Genomic DNA, 7,135 nt, shown 5'->3' on the forward strand with positions numbered 1-7,135 from the left:
CAACATTTATATCTATAAACAGAGGCCAAAAAAAGGAATTTGAGGAACAGAATAGAAAACCCAGAAATGAACCCACAACTCCATGGTCAACTAATCTTTGACAAAGCAGGAAAGAATATCCAATGGAAAAAAGACAGTCTCTTCAACAAATGGTGTTGGGAAAACTTGACAGCAACATACAGAAAATGAAACTGGGCTACTTCCTTTTTTGAAATTTTATTAATGTTTATTTATTTTTGAGAGAGAGAGAGAGAGCAGGGGAGGGGTAGAGAGAGGGAGACATAGAATCCGAAGCAGGCTCTGAGCTGTCAGCACAGAGCCTGATGCAGGGCTTGAATTCACAAACTGTGAGATCATGACCTGAGCCAAAGTCAGACACTTAACCAACTGAGCCACCCAGGCTCCCCATTTTCTTATACCACACACAAAAATAAATTCAAAATGGATGAAAGACCTAAATGTGGGAGAGGAAACCATCAAAATCCTAGAGAAGAACATAGGCAGCAACCTCTTAGACTTCAGCCATAGCAACTTCTTTCTAGACACATCTCCAGAGAAAAGGGAAACAATAGCAAAAATGAACCACTGGAACTTCATCAAAATAAAAAGCAGTAAAGGAAACAATCAAAACTATAAACAGCCTATGGAATAGGAAAATACATTTGCAAATGACATATCTGTTAATGGGTTATTATCCAAAATCTATAAAGAACATAGCAAACTCAACACCCAAGAAACAAATAATCCAGTTAATAAATGGGCAAAAGATATGAATAGCCATCCAGATGGCTAACAGACACATGAAAAGATGCTCAACATCTCTTATCTCTTATCATCAGTGAAATATATTCAAAACCATGATGAGATACCACTCCACACCTGTCAGAATGGTTAACATTAACAACACAAGAAGCAATGGAAGTTCGTGAGGATGTGGAGAAAGGGGTACCCCCCTTGCACTGTTGGTGGGAATGCAAACAGGTGCAGCCACTCTGGAGAATAGTATGAAGGTTCCCCAAAAAGTTAAAAATAGAACTACCCTACAACCCAGCAATAGTACTATCAGGTATTTATCCGAAGGATAAAAACAATACAGATTTGATGGGATACATGCACCTGATGTTTATAGAAGCATTATTGACAATAGCCAAGCTATGGTGAGACCCCAAATTTCCATCAACTAATGAGTGAATAAAGAAGATGTGATATATGTATACAATGGAATATTATTCAGCCATCAAAAAATGAAATCTTGACCTTGGCAACAACAACAACGTGGATGGAGCTACAGTGTATTATGCTAAGGGAAATAAGTCAGTCAGAGAAAGACAAAGGCCATATGATTTCACCCATATGTGGAATTTAAGAAACAAAATAGATGAACATATGGGAGGGAGGAAAAGAGAGAGGTAAACAAACCATGAGAGACTCCTAAAGATAGAGAACAAAGCGTGCCCAGGTGGCTCAGTCGGTTAAGCATCTGACTCTTGGTTTCAGCTCAGGTCATGGTCTTGTGGTTTCTGAGACTGAACCCCACATGAGGCTCTGTGCTGACAACATGGAGCTTGCTTGGGATTTTCTCTCTCCCTTTCTTTCTGCCCCTCCTTTGCTTGTGCTGTCTCTATCTCTTTCAAAACAAACAAACAAACAACAAACATTTAAAAAAGAGAATAAACTGAGGGTTGAGGGAGGGAGGGGGGTAGGAGATGGGCCAGGTGGGTAATGAGTATTAAAGACGGCACACGTGATGAGCAATGGATGTTGTATGCAAGTGATGAATCACTGAATTCTACTCCTGAAACCAATATTGCACTGTATGTTAACTAACTAGAATTTAAACTGAAAAGAAAAAGATAGTGGACTTAAAGACAGTGCAATATAAATTCTCCAAATTGAAGCATAAACCAATGAGAGGAGAAAAGGAAATGAGTTGTACTGTTGTGAAGCTGTTACATTATATGTGAAGTTTTATTATATAATTTGAAGATAGGCTGTGCCAAGTTTAAAATATATATTGTAAAGTTTAGAAAACACTTTAAAATATGAAATGGAGATATTGCTAATAAGTCACTAGTGGAAATAAAATGGAAGAGCAAGAATAATGAATTATTATTTTAAAAAAAGGAAAAGAATAAATAAACAGGTAGGACAGACAAAAAAACAAGGTGCAAATTGTTAGATTTAACCTCAAACATATCCTTAAATACACTATATATAAGTATTTTAAGCTCTACAATTAAAAGGCAGAGATTGTTGCACTGTATAAAAATGCAAGACTCAATGATAAGCCGTCTTCAACAAATCTACCCTAAATTAAGACACCGCTAGTTTAAATGCTATTAAATTAGAAATAAATAATAAAAATTGCCAAATATTTGGAAATTACACAATACATTTATAAGTAACCTAGGAATTTAAGAAGAAATCACAGAGAAATTAAAAAGTATTTTTAACAAGATGAAAAGGAAAATGCACATCAACATTTGTGAGATGTCGTGATACGTAGAGATATACTGTCCAATACACTAGCCACAAGCCACATGTAACTATTTACATTTTAATTTTAATTATTTAGAATTAATAAAATAAAAAATCATTTCCTAAGTTATACTAGCCATATTTTAAATTCCTCAATAGCCTTTTGAGGCTAATGACCACCTTATTGAACTGTACATAGTACATTTTTGCCATCACAAAAAGATCTACTGGCCACACTGTATTAGAGGAAATGACCAATCATTAAATAACTATTGTGAGGAAAAATATCCAAAATCAATGATCTAAACTTATCCTTTAAGAAACTAGAAAAAAAAAAAACAGCAAATTAAACCCAAAGTAAGTAGAAGGAAGGAAATAACAAAGATAAGGGTGGAAATCAATGAAACAGGAAACAAGTAAAAGGCAGTGAAATCAAAAGCTGTACTTTAAAGTGATCAATTAAATTGATAAATCCCCAGGTAAACCAAACAAGTAAAAAGAGAGCAGAAACAACTTACTAATATTGGAAATGAAAGGGGATTTTACTATAGATCATGCAGACATTAAAAGAATTATAAGGGAATGTTATGCACAAATTTATGCCAAAAGATTCGATAAACTAGAGGAAATAAAAAAAAAATTCCTTGAAAAGCACAAATTACCAAAACCAACTCAAGAAGAAATTTTTAAAAAGTAGCTTTATATCAGTTAAAGAATTGAATTCCAATTTAAAACTTCTTCAAACAGAAAATATTATTGAATGAATCAAGCAATCGATAAACAGGACCATGCACCATGACTAAGTGGTATTACTTCACAAATTCATTTCAGAAATGCATAACATTTTAAATGTCAATTGAAATAAATAATTGTATTTACAGAATAAAAGAAAAAATATACTGTCATACCAAGAGATATAAAAACAACCATTTGGTAAGTCTTAATAACCATTCACAATAAACATTCAGCACTCTAAAATAAAAAAAGAGTTTTTGAGCTAAATCAAATGCATTTACAAACAACCTACAGCTAATTTAATGGTAAGAGACTGAATGTTTTCCCTTTAAGATTAGGAATAAGACAAGATATCACTCTTACCAGTTCTGTTCAATTGTTGTCCTAGAGGCCCTAGCCAGTGCAGTAAGGCAAGAAAAATAAATAAAGGCATACATATTAGAAAAGAAAAGTAAGCCTGTCTTTACTTGCAGATGATATTTTTATCTATGTATATACATACTAAGAAATCTAATAAAAAATCTCCAGTAAGTAACAAATAAATTTAGCAACATCTCAGGAAATATTATTAATACACAGAAGTTAATTATATTTCTATATTCAGCAATAAACAATTAGGATGTAAAATTCTAAAAAAAATTACCATAACTTCTAAAACATTTAGGAGTAATTTTTTTTCAAGAGTTATGCGTGATATCTACCCTAAAAACTAAGTTATATCACTATGAAAAATTAATAAGACCCAAATAAATAAGTATGCTCAGATAGGAACATTCGATATTTTTAAGATGCCAATTTCCCCAAATATATTTAATGCAATCCCAATGAAAATCACAGTAGACATTTTGTTTGTTTGTTTTGTTTCAGAAATTGGCAGATAGCCAAAAGGCTGTATTGGGATAAAAAAAAACCCACAACATTTGAAGGATTACACATACCTGATTTTAAGACTTATTATAAAGCCACAATAATCAAGAGAGCTCGCTACTGGTAAAGGGTAAACATATAGATAATGCAACAGAGGTAGACCCCATATATATGGCCAGATGGTCTCTGACCAAGGTGCTAAAGTAATTCAGTGGAGGAAAAGACTTTTCAACAGATGGCACTAGAACTGGGTACCTCTATGGGTAAAAACGAGTCTTGTATCACACATCACATGAAAAAATTATTTTGAACTGGACTATAAGCCTAAATGTAAAACTTAAAAGTATACCGCTTCTATGGAAAAATACATGAGAATCTTTGTAACGTTGGAGTAGGCAAGGATTACTTAGGACACAAAGAGCATGATAAAAGAAATGTAACAAATTAACCTTCATACATATTTAAAACTTCTCTTTGAAAAATGAACTAAAGAAAATGATAAGGCAAACCACAAACTGCGAGAAAATATTCACATATCTAAGAAAGACATTACATCCAAAATACATGCCAAACTTAAATAATTCAGTAATAAAAAAAACAAACAGAATGGGCAAAACATTTTAACAAAACCCTTAGGGGGAAAAAAAACCACACAGAAAGGTCCTTAAAGCATGAAACAATTCTTAACATCATTAGTCATCAAGGAAATGCAAATTAAATCACAATGAAATACTTTCACTTCACACCTACTAGGATAGCTAAAATAAAAGACTGACAATGCAGAGTGTTGGAGAGAATGTGGGCAACTGAAACTTGCATACTTTTTAGATGGAATACAATGTGATATTAGCATGTTCTTATGCAGTTCAACATAAACTTAACATTTGACTCAACAATTCTACTGCAGAAGAAATGAAGACATATAACTACATAAAGACTTGTACATAAATGTTCACAGATTTATTTGTAATAGCCAAAATTTGGAAATAGCCAGAGATGCTCAACATCTGGTAAATGGATAAAGAAATTGTAGTACATTCATGCAGTAAAATACTGCATAGCAATAAAGGGAACAATTATTGGTGCACGAAGCAACATGGACAATCTCAGAAACATTAGTTTGAGAGAAAATAAACCAGAGAGAAAAGAATACATACAGTAGGATCACAGTCATATGAAACATTAGAAAAGACAAATCCAATCTCTGGGGATGGAAAACAGATCAATGGTTATCTATACTTAAATTGTACGTAAGGATTGACTGGGAAGAGGTACAAGGCTATCTTTTGTGGTGATGGAAATGTTCTGTGTCTTGAACGTGGTGGCAGATCCGCACGTGTATACATTTTTCAAAACTCATCGCTTGCACAGTTAAAATGTACTTATTTTATTTTATGAAAATTATTGATTAAAGGCCTAAATTAAAATTTTTAAAGGGTGACCAACGGAGAGACAAAAAGGGAAGAAGAAAAGGAACTTGTGAAATGAGAGAAGAAAAGAAAATTATGACCAAGTTAGGAAAAAGAAAATTGGAGAAAAAAAAAAAGAGAGTGAAATGGAGGGAGTCTCAAATTAACTCTTACAAGGATCCTTGCCATGGGGTTGGTACTTAACTATTTCCTTGAATTCTCACAACATTCCACAAGTTACAGATAATTATCTTCATTTTATATATGTGGAAAGTGAGACCCTGAGAGATCATACACTTTTCCAAATTTTCAGATTTTTGTGAGCACTCCCAAACTCTATCACGTTACTAACATCCTTCGGAAGTCAATTTTCATTGGGTTAGTTCTCCAGATGCTGAGATGGAGTTTGTGTGCAGAGTATTTATCAGGGGTCAAATTCTGTGGGAGGCAGAAAGAAGTAGGATTAAGCAGAAAGAGAAGTCAAACTAAAGTGCAAGCCCAACAAAGCCTCTGCTAATGCCTGGCCAGGGGTGGGGGGTGGGCGTGCTGAAGAGCATACGGACCCTCAGAGTGTCCCATGTCACATCTGTTGTCATTCAAGTCTGCAGGGGAGTCCTGTCCTAGAAATCACCCATCTTTCACTGAAGTGATTTCAAGAGAAGAAAGGAAGGGAGAAGGAATGGTATGAATAACCATAATAACAAAAATAGTTGCTAGTATGTTTTATACGCATCATACATGTTTTAATTAACTTCATTTAAAACTCATAACACTTTCAGGTAGATACCACCTTTTAATCTATACTTGATGTCATAGAAACTGAGGCAGAGAGAGATTTCACTCCTAGCCTGAGACCACATAGCTAGTAACTAGAAATGTTAGGACAGGATCCCACAGTCTGGCTCCAGACTGTGCTTTCCCAGCATTTAAAAAAAAAAAAAAAAAAAAAAAAAAAAAAAAGCCCTTTTTAGTGGCATACTGTAGATATACTTGATCAAGCACCACCTGGAGTCCCATAGCTCCTTCTCAAATAAAAGCCACCCACTGAAGTCTTTAGGTTGTTCTTCCATTTAAAACAAGAACCTTCTGTTGTATACATCTTTCTCCTTTGGCAATAGATTCTGACCTACTTGGCCTTGAAGCCAACAGCTTTGCATATAGGAGACATCTACGGTATCTGTAAGCTGTAAGGAAAAAAAAATAGCTAAAGCAAAAAACCACCTTGAGGGAAACTAGAGTGAATTTACTTTGAATTTGAAATAAAGGGTTTTGGGTACTAATACCCTGCCTCCATCAAGCCCAGATTGGTCTGTAACACAATCTGACTCTTGAATACTTAAAAATAGAGATAATTGAACACCCCACGCTATGATGTGGGGCCTTGAAATTCAGTGCTGAATTCGATGGTGGGAGTGCTGATTTGCATTAACTTAGTCATGCCCACCTCATCAACTTAGATAACTGATGTTAGGTCCCTAGAGTTTCCTAGGAACCTACGTGTTCCTGGGAACACATTAGACTAGGAATCAGACCAGGATTTTATTCCAAGTTCTGCATTTAACTAGTTCTCTAACATTAGACAATTTACCAGTTTCCCTGAGCTTCCTTCATCCATAGGCTTTGGAGCTTGGATTGGATAAGGTCAC

The sequence above is a fragment of the Panthera leo genome, chromosome C1, assembly GCF_018350215.1.
Source record: "Panthera leo isolate Ple1 chromosome C1, P.leo_Ple1_pat1.1, whole genome shotgun sequence".
In the NCBI taxonomy this organism is placed as follows: domain Eukaryota; kingdom Metazoa; phylum Chordata; class Mammalia; order Carnivora; family Felidae; genus Panthera; species Panthera leo.